At 44.9% G+C, this 14771-nt stretch overlaps 1 protein-coding gene across 1 annotated transcript in view; it reads right to left on the bottom strand.

The window, feature by feature from the left end:
• MCHR1 (melanin concentrating hormone receptor 1) overlaps positions 1-14771 on the bottom strand; it is a 44590-nt gene that overhangs the window by 21682 nt on the left and 8137 nt on the right. The window lies entirely within an intron of this gene.

Here is a 14771-nt window from a genome sequence, read left to right on the forward strand (position 1 = left end):
CTGACCTGCTGCACTTCCTCCCATACAGGCATTTTCCCTCCAAAACCTCTGCAGCCAGATCGGTGTCTCCGGCTAACGCACTAGTACATTCCACGGTAATTAATCATTTTTTTTATAGTCTCCTAGACTAGACTCTGAACTCCTCAAAGGCAGGGCCGGTGTCCACACCTGCCACTTGGGGGCCTGGCACAGAGAAGGTCTCCATGTAGAATTCTTAAGCTTCTGAGCGGTTCTGCTTTCCCCTGGGGTCCCCTCCTAATCATGTCTCCCTCTTCTGGTCTCCCCCTCCCCGATAAGTGACAAAAATGTCCGTTTGTCCAGGCTGAGTTGGGAGGACCAAGAAGTGGGGTTGGCCAACTTTCCACTTCCCTTATTAACCTTCTCAAAACTTAGGTTTCAGGGCAGTGCCTGTGGATCAGTGGGCAGGGCGCCGGTCCCATATACCGAGGGTGGCGGGTTCAAACCTGGCCGCAGCCAAACTGCAACAACAACAACAACAAATAGCTGGGCGTCGCGGCGGGCGCCTGTAGTCGCAGCTACTCGGGAGGCTGAGGCCAGGGAATTGCCTAAGCCTAGGAGTTGGAAGTTGGAGGTTGCTGTGAGCTATGTGACGCCACAGCACTGTGGGCAATAAAGTGAAACTCTGTCTCTACAAAAACAAACAAAAAACACTTACGTTTCAAAGAGACAGAGGCAGACTGGGGGAGGGGCCTGAAAGGGCTGGGCTAGCCGCCGAGCAGGAGCTTCCAGGGGCTGGGGGTGGCTGGGGTGGTGCCAGGCACGTGTGTGCCACCCCCGGAACTGGACAGTGCGACAGCTTTTGCAGAAAGCAGCACAGCTGCGGTGGATGCGCGGCCTCTTGCAATCACTGCTCTTGACTTTTCCCTCGCTCTCTCTTAACTTCATAAAAGCTCTAGGAACCGTGGTGTGCCCACTCCTTTTCATTCATTCCCGCCCACTCGCTGCACAAACCCACATCACAGGAGGCACGACTCGCCCGCAGGCTTATTAGCTTTACAGGCGGCATCCAGCTCACATAACGCAGGCCCTGAGTCAGCGGGCGGGCGACTGTGCGGCTGACTCAGGCGCTCGGGGCAGCAGGGGGCGGCTCTATCCGGAGAGGCTCGCCGGGCCCAGGCCCGGACGACTGCTCTGGGGACTAATCCCACCCAAGGACGTCCATCCTTCCTTCCCGTGACCCCCACCCATTCTCCTCGTCCAGCTTTGGGACGCGCAGCAGCCCCCAGGTTTCAGGTGGGCATCTCAGCGGGGGCGGGGCAATAGCAACTTACCCGGATGTAAACACGTTGCTTGATTGGCCTAGGGCTGAGCACGTGACTGCTCACAGCCAACGACCGGCACTGAGACTCAGCCTAAAAATTCTGGGAGAAAACCTTTCTTTCTTTCTTTCTTTCTCCCTTCCCTTCCCTTCCCTCCCCTCCCCTTTCCTCTCTCTCCTAACCCTTCCTTTCCTTTCTCTCTCTTTTCTTTCTTCCTTTTTTTTTTTTCTGAACTTGAATTCCCAGAGGAGGCAGGGACTAGAGCCGCTGACTCCAGTTTGCCACTTTGTGAAACCTGAGACTGAAGCCAACCCTACAGAAAAGAGAGAAATGGTGGGAAACTGAGTCCTATTTATATCCTGGAGTCCCGAATCCAGCCATTCTTCAAGATGGAATGATAAACAAATTTTTGGATTTCCGTGGCTCAATGCGCTGTTTTTGCTTAAGTCAGTATGAGTTTTCTGTCACTTGCAGTTGAAAGAATCCTAATCAATACAGGTATTTACTACCACATCTAACCACTCCTAAGACATACTTTTTTTGTTGTTTTAATGGAGCGATCATTGTTTGCAGATGTAAGAAATTGAGCATAGCTGTTCAGATTGCCTTCACTTCAGCTGTGCCAGGTACGCTGTTGATACTGCATGTACTGAATTCAGTGCTGCTGTTTAAAATGTCTTCAAAAGATTATATAGTGGTTCAACATTTGGATAAAAAAGTGATTATATAGCGAGAAAACCAAGTATACCGAGCAACGGTGAGTGAAGTTAATATTAATGAAACACCTTTTCTCTTTAGAGAAATGACTGCTGTTTTCTTAAAAAACAAGCAAGTGCTTTGTAAAACATAATATAGGAAGATAGCCACAAGTTGAAGTTGTGTTATACTTTGTTTATGTGATATCGATAAAAAGATTGACTATGATTATACACCAAACAACACAAGCGAAGGCAGAAGAAAATAGCAGAATCTCACAGAAGAGATGAGAGAAATGTCAAAGCAAAAAGAATCACTGTGACTTGTTTATGATTGTGCAGGACTATTGTCGAGACACTGTACATTGTCATAGCTCAATTGGTGGTATGTTCTTTTTCTTAGTAGTGGATTGCAAAAGTGCTGTTAAAGTTACTAGCTCAAGATTGCAGGCTGAGTCGGAAACTATGGACCTAAACGATTACATCCTGTCCACCCACCACCCTGGATTCCTATTGGTCAAGGGTAGTGGAGGACTGGGACATGTTCTGGTCATCCCAGTCCTGCTATCTTAGCACTCTGGCTACACTGGCTGAGGACAGGTAGAACCAAGTGGCCTGGGTCTTCAGTGATGTTTGCTGTCATATTGTTTGATTTCACTAGAAAGACTCCTCCCATCCCCAATAATTTTTATGTCTATAATTTGAGTAGTGCCAGTAGGTTATGCTTTGGGTTGTACTTTTTTCTCTAAGTATTTTTAATCATCTTTGCATAATGCAGGATTTCTGTAAACATAATGTACTCATTTCTCCACACACAAAATATCAATAACATTCTTATTAGATTGTCTTTCTAGTAAAGCTAATAGAAAAACAATACATGTTATTTACTACAAGCTGGCATGGATGATGGTTTTACACACACACTCTGGTCTCAAAATGCTTGGGTTCAAGCCTAGTTCTGCCACCTACTTGCTATATGACTCTGGGCAAGTTACTTAAACTCTTTGGTTCTGGGCAGCACCTGTGGCTCATATACTGAGGGTGGCGAGTTCGAACCCGTCCCCAGCCAAACTTCAACAAAAAAATAGCCGGGCATTGTGGCAGGTGCCTGTAGTCCCAGCTACTGAGAGGATGAGGCAAGAGAATTCCCTAAGCCCAGGAGTTGGAGGTTGCTGTGAGCTGTGTGACGCCACAGTACTCTACTGAGGCCGATAAAGTAAGACTCTGTCTTTACAAAAAAACCTCTCGGGTTCTCCATCTGTAAAATTATGATGATACTGGCTGGGTGCGGTAGCTCACACCTGTAATTCTAGCACTCTAGGAGTCTGAGGCGGGTGGATTGCTTGGGCTCAGGAGTTAGACACCATTTTGAGCAAGGACAAGACCCCTGTCTCTACTAAAAATAGAAAAAATAAGCCAGGTGTGATGTAAACAACTGTAGTCTCAGCTGTTTGGGAGGCTAAGGCAGGAAGATCACTTTAGCCCAGGAGTTTCAGATTGCTGTGAGCTAGGTTGATGCCACAACACTCTAGCCTGAGGCAACAGAGTGAAACTTTTGTCTTTAAAAAAAAAAAATTACGAAGGCCAGGTAAGGTGGCACATGCCTGTAATCCTAGCACTTTGGGAAGGCGAGGTGGGTGGATTGCCTGAGCTCACTGGTTCCAGACCAGCCTGAGCAAGTGTGAGTCCCTTGTCTCTAAAAAATAGTCCTACATTGGCGGCGCCTGTGGCTCAAAGGAGTAGGGTGCCAGCCCCATATGCCACAGATGGCGGGTTCAAACCCAGCCCCGGCCAGAAACTGGAAAAAAAAAAGCCTTGCATTGTGGCAGACACCTATAGTACCAGTTACTTGGAAGGCTGAGACAAGAGAATCGCTTGAGCCCAAGGTTGCTGTGAACAATGATGCCACGGTGCTCTATCAAGGGTGACAAAGTGAGACTCCGCCAAAAAATAAAAAATTATGATACTACTACATGACAGTATATGACCTACTTTGTACAAATGTTGTGAGGCTTAAGTGAGACAGTATATCTTATACAAAGCCCTAGAGCAGAGGTGTCCAACCTTTTGGCTTATCTGGGCCACATTAGAAGAAGAGTTTTCATGGGCCACACATTAAATACACAAACACTAACGAAAGCTGGTGAGCAAAAGAAAAGGTCCAGGCATAATTTTTATGCTCTCTGCCACCACAGATAAGCAAAAAAGTCCTGACATAATAATCCTAATTATGCAGTGGTCCTTACTTTTATAAGTCCCTCTCTTTTTACAAGTCCCAGTGATTTACGATTACTGGGGCACCATCAGTTAACTATACCAGATATGTTGATAATAAACAAAGAAAACCAGTTTAACATAAAGTTGTTACCGGTTTGTATAAATCTCTTAATTTAGTTGTGTCTCTTTTTTTTTTTTTTTGAGACAGAGTCTCACTATGTTGTGAGTACAGCAACCTCAAACTCTTGGGCTTAAGTGATTGATTCTCTTGCCTCAGCCTCCCAAGTAGCTTGGGACTGACTACAGGCGTCCACCCACAACACGTGGCTATTTTTCGGTTGTAGTTGTCATTGTTGTTTGGCAAGCCCGGGCTGGGTTCAAACCCACCAGCTCCAGTGTATGTGGCTGGAGCCCTAGTCGCTGAGCTACGGGCACTGAGCCAATTCAGTTGTGTCTTTTAATTGCATTAAAGAAGCTATTTCTTCAGTGACATTATATTCGTCATCAACAACTCTAATTAAAATGGCAAGTTGCACTATATTTGTAGCATCTATGCTGTCATCCATCACCAAAGCAAAAAATGTAAAATTAGCAGCTCTACTCTCCAAACTTCTTTCAATAGATTTTCCAATTTCTTCCATTCTTTCCCTAACTATAGTCTGCTGAAACAAACTAATTTTAGAAATATGCCTCGTTTTTTCAGGGGAAATTATATCTGCCATGCTTTCCATATGTTGCTTAATAAACTGGCTGTCAATAAATGGTTTTGTTTTTTTGCTATTAAATAGGCTACCACATAGCTAGCTTTTATAATGGAATCCATCTGAGTCATTAGCTTAAAAATTTTTTTTTGTTGAGAAGGCAGACTTTTTTTCAGTTATGCTATTTTGTCCTTATGACACAATCCTCTGTATACATTGAATTTGGCAGCATGTTTCAAATTATAGTCTTTGAAAACTGGCACAATTTCCCTATAAATTAAGCAGAGTGCTTCACTATTTGCCACAACAAAAAAGTAGTTGATGTGTCCACTTCCCAATGAACTTTCTTCCCTGTTTTGTAATTTTTTGGGGGGGGTTCTATTTTCTTGTGAGACGTTGTAGAAGCCAAGCTCAGATTAAAAAAATAATAATAGAGAAAGAACTATATTTACTTTTTTTGAGGGGGACAGAGTCTCACTTTATCATCCTGGGTAGAGGGCTGCATTATCATCATAGCTCACAGCAACCTCAAACTCCTGCGCTCAAACAATCCTGTTGCCTCAGTTTCCCAAGTAGCTGGGACTATAGGTGCTCGCCACAACACCTAGCTAGTTTTTTCTATTTTTAATAGAAATGGGGTCTTGCTCTTGCTCAGGGTGATCTTGAACTCCTTAGCTCACGCAGTCCATCGCCTCGGCCTCCCAGAGTGCTAGGTTTACCACCTAGCCACAGCACCTGGCCTTATATTTACTTCTCTGATGAAAATTGACAGTAAAATAGAAACAAGGTTTGAGCGCTTCCACATCTCAGCTGCTGATGAAAACAGGGTAGGTTATGTGTGAGGTGCCACTGAGGTGTACAAGTACTTTCATAATCAAATAGGAATGCTCACCTGACTTCTAAATAACATTAAACACCTAACTTTGCAATGGCAGATTGAAATATTATAGATAATCACTGCCTTGCCAAATCACCGTGAGCACATGTAATGTCCAACGGTGTCAGTTCAACTGTCTGCACTTGGAAGATAACACACTGGCAGTCACATGCCACTGTAAAACTGAAGCCACACGTGTACAAATAGCAAGAGTGTGTGTACGTTTATTTCATGTGAGATTGTGGCACAACATTGTCATCTACCGAGTTCACACTGGAGAACCACTTAGTGAAGTTCCACCAAAAAAAATCTCACAATGTTTTAAGTTAAGTTTACGATTTTGTGTTGGGCTGCGTTCTAGCCATCCTGGGCCTTGGGTTGGGCACCCCTGCTCTAGAGCCTGACACACTAATGTCTTTAACAGACCTTATACACATATGCCAGGTATTATTGTTTTGTTGCTCTTGCTGTTGTTTTTAGAGATAGGCCTTACTCTGTTGCTCAGACTGGGATGCAGTGGTGCAATCACGCTCACTATAACCTGCTAGAACTTCTGAACTTAAGTGATCTTCCCTCCTGCACCTCTGGAGTAGCTGGGACTACAGGCACTTGCCACCATGCCTGGCTAATCATTTAATTTTTTTTTTTTATTTTAAAGAAGTATACATTTTTATTTTTTTTTAGATTTCAATAGATTTAGGTGTACAAGTGGTGTTTGTTACATAGATGAATTGTATCAAACTCAAATCAAGGCTTTCAGTGTACTTGTCACCAGAATAGTGCACATTGTACCCGACAAAATCATTTAATTTTTTAAAGAGATAAGGGTCTCATAGTATTACTCAGGCTGTCCTCCCAAAGTGCTAGGATTATGGCATGAGCCTCCACGCCCAGCCTATTGTTTCCATTGAACAATTCAGAGGATACTTACGAGGACTAGATAAATCAGTATTTATCAAGTAATGTACCACTTCTCCTACACAAAGACGTGGCCCAGTAATTCCTTACTTCCTTCTTAGCTCTTTATGCTTTTAACAAGATAGCTTAAGCCAAGCATGGTCACTCACACCTATAATCCTAGCATTTTGGGATGCTGGCCGTGGGTGCGGTGGGAATTACTTAAGGCCAGAAGTCTGAAACCAGCCTGAGCAATTTAGACTAATATTGGATGAATTGCCTGTCTTTATATGACCATTCTTCAATTACTTTTTGAGTTTTATTTTGATTTATTTATTTTTTTTATAGAGACAGAGTCTCACTTGGTAGAGTGCCATGGCGTCACATAGCTCACAGCAACCTCCAACTCCTGGGCTTAGGTGATTCTCTTGCCTCAGCCTCCTGAGTAGCTGGGACTACAGGCACCCGCCACAACACCCGGCTATTTTTGGTTGCAGTTTGGCCAGGGTCAGGTTTGAACCCGCCACCCTTAGTATATGGGGCCAGCGCCCTACTCACGGAGCCACAGGAGCCGCCCCTCCTTTTTGGGTTTTAATGAACACACATAAGTCAAAGTACATTGCAAACTATGGAGTTCCTTTGGACTCTTGACTATCTAAAAGATGAAATAATATTTATGTGTTAGGTATGTTTGTGCCATCCTATGGTGTACTGCAACTATTTAACATGGGAAATCTAAATGGCATCTTTATGATAGCTGAAACGTGCTTTATGTATACTGAAGTTTTTATACAAAAGCAGTCTGAGAGGTTATTATAGTGAACATTTTTGCATTTCTTTTAAGTAGTAAGGAGATGATGGGAATGTACAGGGTTTTTTTTAAGAATGTTTTAAAAGATAATTTGTTTTAATATTCTTTACTTCAGACAACAAGAATGATTTTTTTTTTTTTTAGAAACTGAAAGTTTCTGGATGGGCACAGTGGACTTAAGCCAAAGAGTTGGAAGTTGCTGTGAGCTATGAGGCCATGGCACTCTTTCAGGGCAACAGAGTGAGACTCTGTCTCAAAAAAAAAAAAAGAAAGAAAGAAAGAAACTAAAAATTTCATGTGAATGATTCTGTCTTGGAAGGCTTTTTTGATTTGAAACCTTTTAGGGCTTATAGCACTATTTGTTAATTTTTGGAGAACTCATTTCCCCAGATTATATTAAAGCTCTAAAAATAAATGTTTTCAGTAGCAAGAACAGCATTGCTTAAAAATTCAATGGCATTGATAGCAAGATAAGCATTTAGGGTAGTGTTTTATTCACATATTTGTAAGTACTTGTTCATTGTGGAAATGTGTACTGATGAAAGCCACGTGCGTCTATGGACACCAGAGGATATCCAGGTTTCTTGTGTATGTAGCTTATCGTATTTAATTATTATTGCACTTAGCTTAATATAAGGATTAAAACTGCATTTAAATAAATCACTGAATATCACTATGAATCTGAACTTTTTGAGGGCCATTTATAGACAGTACCTACTGGAAAATTTTACTTCCTTTTTTTTTTTTTTTTTTTTTTGTAGAGACAGAGTTTCACTTTATTGCCCTCAGTAGAGTGCCATAGCATCACACAGCTCACAGCAACCTCCAACTCCTGGGCTTAAGCGATTCTCTTGCCTCAGCCTCCCAAGCAGCTGGGACTACAGGCACCCGCCACAACACCCGGCTATTTTTTTGTTGCAGTTCGGCCAGGGCCGGGTTTGAACCCGCCACACTCGGTATATGGGGCTGGCGCCTTACTGACTGAGCCACAGGTGCCGCCCGGAAAATTTTACTTTCTTAACCTATTAATTTTTTTTTTTATTTTGAGACAGAGTCTCACTTTGTCAACCTCAGTAGAGTGCTATGGCTTCACAGCTCATAGCAACCTCAGACTCCTGGTCTCAAGCAATCCTCTTGTTTCAGCCTCCCAAGTAGCTGGGACTACAGACACTGCCATAACACCTGGCTAGTTTTTCTTTTTTTAGTAGAGATGGGGTCTCTCTCTTGCTCAGGCTGGTCTCCAACTCCTGAGCTCAAGGAGTCTACCTGCTTCAGCCTCCCGGAGTTCTAGGATCAACTAGGCCTGAGCCACCGTGCCTAGCCTTTTCTTAACCCATTAATACAAGGAATAAAGTATGAAAAATTAAACAGGTTAAAAATAAATAAATAGGGCAGTGCCTATAGCTCAGAGGGTAGGGTGCTGGCCACATACACCGAAGTTGGCAGGTTCAAACCTGGCCCAGGCCAGCTAAAAACAATGACAACTGCAACAACAACAAAAAGCCAGGCGTTGTGGTGGATGCCTGTAGTCCCAGCTACTTGGGAGGCTGAGGCAAGAGAATCGCTTAAGCCCAAGAGTTTGAAGTTGCTGTGAGCTATGACGCTATTGGCGTCAGCTTGAGACTCTGTCTCAAAAAATATAAAATTAAGAATAAATAAATAAATAAGTAAATATTGTTGAATGAGCAAAGAAAGGAACAGAACAAAACTAATTGGCCCATGGCAGGGCCTGGGCCCTGTGACTGGCAGAGGTTAGCCCTTGCTCTACCCACAGAAAGCTTACCAAACACAGCTAAGCAGCCTGTTACAGCTAGGAGGCTGGGTCGTGGCACCAGGTGGTCTGAGTTGTGATCACAGCTTCACTGTTACTGCCTGTGTGACCTCAGCTAATTTACTTAATACTACTGTGCCTCAGTTTCTATCAATTTTGTATGGGGATTATTAAGTTAACATGTAAAAGGCTAGAACATCAGGCTCGGTGCCTGTGGCTCAAGCGGCTCAGATGCCAGCCACATACACCTGAGCTGGTGAGTTCGAATCTAGCCCGGGCCCGCCAAACAACAATGACAGCTGCAACCGAAAAATAGCCAGGCGTTGTGGCAGGTGCCTGTAATCCCAGCTATTTAAGAGGCAGAGGCAGGAGAATCGCTTGAGCCCAGAAGTTGGAAGTTGCTGTGAGCTGTGATGCTACAGCACTCTACCCAGGGTGACAGCTTGAGGCTCTGTCTCAAAAACAAAAAAAAATAAAGAACATCAGCCAGCATGGGGCATGTGATGTGCTAGCACTCTCCATCATGAGGATGTGGGATAGCAGATGTCACAGAGCACTGGCCCCTGAGAATTTCTTATTTCCCTTCCTAACGCATACTTGGCCACAGATGTTTTCTGTTTCAAGAAAGGACAAATGTAATACTTTATTCACTCATATAGTAAGTGTCGGCTGTTTGTTAGACACTGTTAGGCACTGGGATACATATGCAAAGAACTGACAATAGCTGGCTCTTGTTATGGGGCTGGGAATCTTACCCAATTAATCTTACATGGAAGTTTCTGGAACTTCTTATTTCTCATCCTTCCTATAGGCGCTAATCTCAAAACTTTTAAGGTATAGGGCCCTGCTTTGGGTCTCTCTCTCTCTGGCTCTATCTGGGGGTCAGGAAAGGAACAGCAAGAAAACTTACACTAACACTTTGAGAGAGAGACATTTTGCAAAATTTGAGGATTGTAAGAGAATACTTTTCTTCCTTCTTAGGGGTTTAGACCAAACTCTCTCAAAGAATTAAGGTTTAATCTTGGGAGTTTGAGGTTGCTGTGAACTATGACACCACAGCACTCTAGCCTGGTTAATAAAATGAGACTGTCTTGAAAAATAACAACAAAAAAGGTTCAATCTTGGGAGGAGTGTGTGTATATTTATGTTTTCTCCAGAAGTTGCCTAGACAAAGGGTACCTGAAACTTACACAGGTGGGTCAAGAGCGCTGACCTGAAGGGCTCTGCCTGCCTTGGGCCATGCTTAGAGCCCTCACTCCAGTTTAAACCCAGACTATTCTGCAGGGTGCCAACTATTGATGCTCATCATTATTGACTCAGTCAGTTAACAAGTACTTACTGAGTACGGACAGCGTACCAACACAGACTTGGAAGAGTGTGCTTCTGGAGGGAGGGGAATGAATCCCTTGAGACTGGGGTTTCCTGGAAGGTGGATAGAGATTTGCTGCAGGCAGCTGGGAAAGCAGGCCTTGTGAGAGGAGACCAGACTCTGAGCATAGAGAGTCAGATTAGAAGCTGGGGGTGCACACACTAGGACCCCTCTTGGGAAGATTCCAAAGTTTAGGCACTTTGCTCTGGGACTCTGGAACAAAGCCACCTAACTCAGGGGTCAGCTGGGGTTTCTCTGAGCCTGAAGTATAAGGTAAACAGTCATCTCTTTGCCCTGGCTCTACTAAGCAACCACACCCCTGCTTCTCACAAATGTGATCATTTCACCGGCAATTTGTGATCATTTCACTGGCAATTTGAGGGGTCACATCCTAAGACCTTCACTCTTCTCACCCCCCACTGTGTTCCAGACTAACCAGAAAATTCTTAGCCCCAATCACATAGGAGAATTCCAGCCATCCTCACGGCTTATGGGGTGGGGGATTAGTGATTGAACATCTCCCCAACTTGGGTTTATCAAGGAATTTTTTTTTTTTTTTTGTAGGGAGCAAGTACATCCTAATTTGGCCAGGACACAGGTGGCCTGTAATACCAGCACTTTGGGAGGCTGAGGTGGATTGCTTGAGCTGAAGAGTTTTTTTTTTTGTTGTTTGTTTTTTGAGACAGAGTCTCAAGCTGTGATCCTGAGTAGAGTGCCATGGCATCTATAGCTCATAGCAACCTCCAACTCCTGGGCTTAAGCGATTCTCTTGCCTCAGCCTCCCAAATAGCTGGGACTATAGGTGCCTGCCACAATGCCCAGCTCTTTTTTGGTTGTAGTTGTCATGGTTTGGTGGGCCCGGGCTAGATTTGAACCCGCCAGCTCCCATGTATGTGGCTGGCGCCTAGCCACTGAGCTATAGGCGCTGAGCCGAGCTGAGGGGTTTGAGACCAGCCTAAGCAAGAGTGAGACACTGTCTCTATTAAAATAGAAAAACTAGTTGGGGCTGGGCGAGATGGCTCACGCCTGTAATCTTAACACTCTGGGAGGCCGAAGTGGGTGGATTGCCTGAGCTTGCAGGTTCAAGACAAGCCTGAGCAAGAGTGAGACCTCATCTCTTAAAATAGCCAGTCACTGTGGCTGGTGCCTGTAGTCCCTGCTACTTGGGAGGCTGAGGCAAGAGGATGGCGCCAACCCAGGAGTTTGATGTTGCTGTGAGCTATGACACCACAGCACTGTACCCAGGGTGACAGAGTAAAACTGTGTCTCAAAAAAAAAAAAAAAGAATATCCTAGTTTACTTAACATGTATAGGCAGGAGCCTTCAAAATGAAAACCCAGGAATCTTTTTTTTTAACAAATAAACAATGCCTCCCCTGAAAAGAATTCCAGTGAATGTGATTCTCTCCATCTCATTACCATCAGGTTTATGCCATAGCTCTTTGTTGAAATTCTCAGAAATCACCTTACCCTTCTATAAAGTGTGGGCCACGCCTTTGAGTGAGGAAGCAGAGACCAGAGGTGAGAAAAAGTAGAAAGAACCTCTAGCCTGGCACCTGTGGGAAGGAGGCAACAGGCTTGGAGTAGACAGGACAGGACTCTAGGTCCTGCCCCTCACCAAAGTGCAGGGTAGCACCCAGCATACTGGGAGTGAGCAGAAACCCAGGAGAGGCTGAGAGATAACTCCCCTTCCTCATGCAGTGTCAGCCCAACCTGAGCCCCCCTGGAGGCAGAAGCAAGTGTTCAGTTACAATAGATATGGTTAGTTCTAATTTACAGATGACAAGATTGTAACTCAGGGAGATTCAGTCCATCCTAAGGTCACCACAGGGCAGAGCCAGGCTTTGATACCACACCCGTCTTCTTTTCTTTTTCTCTTTTTGAGACAGAGTCTTACTCGGTACCCTAGGTAAAGTGCTCTGACATCATAGCTCACAGCAAGCTAAACACCTGGGTTTGTGCAATCCTCTCTTCTCAGCCTTCTGAGTACCTGGGACTTTAGGAACCTGCCATGATGCCTGGCTAGTTTTTCACTATTTAGTACAGAGGGCGGCGCCTGTGGCTCAAAGGAGTAGGGTGCTGGCCCTAGCCAAAAAAAAAAAAAAAATTAGTAGAGATTAGGGGGGAGTCTCACTCTTATTCAGGCTGGTCTTGAACTCCTGAGCTCAGGCAATCCACCCATCTCAGCCTCCAGAGTGCTGGAATTACAGGCATGAGCCATTGTGCCCGGCCACCACACCTATCTTTCCACCAAGTAGCCCCGGCCCTCTTCACTGTGAGTTTCTTGTAAAGTGTTTATTACTGCTATCACGAGGCACATTTTGTGCACCTATGGGGAGCTTGTGCCATTCATGCAACAATCATTTAACTTGACTCTAATCAGAGTTCTGCTGCTGCTGATTTCTCTGCACTCCAGGCTTCTAAGACCGAAGTGCAGTGGGGCTTTGAGTATCTCTATCCGTTCAGGCAAGAAAAAAGAGTCACTTCAGAATGAGTCAGCAGGAAGGCAGCACAAACAGGTAAAAAGTTACTTCAGAACACTCTAATCAGGTAGAACTTTAGCAGGGAAATAAACAAGCCTAACCTGTTCCAAGGACTCAGAGTACAGAGTTCCACCTGATGTCTGGAGTCCTTATGGCAAAAGTTTCAGGAAGCATTCTGATTGGCCTGGTTTGGTTTACATTCCTTTGCTAGGGAGGTGGGGTACTTCAGTCAGAATTTGATTGTGTGGCCTCTTTGGGGTGTGGAAGAGGACTCAAACCCACTCAAATCACATGGACCAAGAAGGAATAGGAGCTGGTTATTCCCTAGAAATGCTGTTCCCAGTCCCTGGGCCATGGGCCATGGGCGAGGGCCAATCTGTGACCTGTTAGGAACTGGGCAGCACAGGAGGAGCTGAGTGATGGGTGAGCAAGTGAAGCTTCACCCTTGTATTTATAGCTGCTTCCCATCACTCACATCAAGGCCTGAGCTCTGCCCCCTATCAGATGAGCAGCGGCATTAGATCCTCAGAGGAACGCAAACCCTACTGTAACCTGTACATGTGAGGGATCTAGACGGCACCATCTGATGGAAAGCTAATGCCTGGTGATCTGAGGTGGTGATGCTAGTGCTGGCAAGTGGCTGCAAATACGGATTATCATTAGCAGAGAGGTTTAAATGCACAACAACCGTAATAAATCAAATGCTTGGAGGCTCGTATCAAAACCCCCTCAGTGGGTGGCAAGTAACAATTAAGCTGCAGCTGGTGGCAAGCCTTATAGTGACAAGTGAGTTGAGGGAACCTCAGTTGGACAGGTGCATGTAGCTTTAAGTCAGAATTTCAGTAAACATGTGGGCCACCCATTATTTTATCCCTTTCGTCCGCACCTCTTTCCTGCATGCATTGCACACTTTTCTCAGTCACAGTTTCGGTAAGCTCACAAGCTAACCCTAGCAAAAATGAATGCAAAACAGGGCGGCGCCTGTGGCTCAAGGAGTAGGGCGCCGGTCCCATATGCCGGAGGTGGCGAGTTCAAACCCAGCCCTGGCCAAAAAAAAAAAAAAAATGAATGCAAAACAAATACTGCTGGAGAGCTTCTTTGAAATGGGCCACTGATGAGACAGCAGAAGACTCTAAGACTGCCAGTGAAAGCTGCATTTCAAAGAAATTCCCAGCAGTCCTGCTTAAATTACAGGTTCATTGCAACAGGCGATTTACATTCTCCAAGCCTGCGTAATACACGTATAGTATGTGGTGACCAGCTAGCCAACGAAGCCATGAACCTTCACGACGACTTCGCCAAGTGGAGACCAAGCATCCTGCACTAAAAGACAAGCCTTTGCAGTTTTTCAAAAGAAAAAAAAAAAAAAGTGGGCGGCGCCTGTGGCTCAGTAAGTAGGGCGCCGGTCCCATATACTGAGGGTGGCGGGTTCAAACCCAGCCCCGGCCAAACTGCAACAAAAAAATAGCCGGGCATTGTGCCGCGCGCCTGTAGTCCCAGCTGCTTGGGAGGCTGAGGCAAGAGAATCGCGTAAGCCCAAGAGTTAGAGGTTGCTGTGAGCCGTGTGACACCACGTCACTCTACCCGAGGGCGGTACAGTGAGACTCTGTCTCTACAAAAAAAAAAAAAAAAAAGAAAAGAAAAAAAAAGTGAACACAAAGAACAGAAGCA

This window comes from Nycticebus coucang, chromosome 3 (assembly GCF_027406575.1).
Source record: "Nycticebus coucang isolate mNycCou1 chromosome 3, mNycCou1.pri, whole genome shotgun sequence".
NCBI classification, from domain to species: domain Eukaryota; kingdom Metazoa; phylum Chordata; class Mammalia; order Primates; family Lorisidae; genus Nycticebus; species Nycticebus coucang.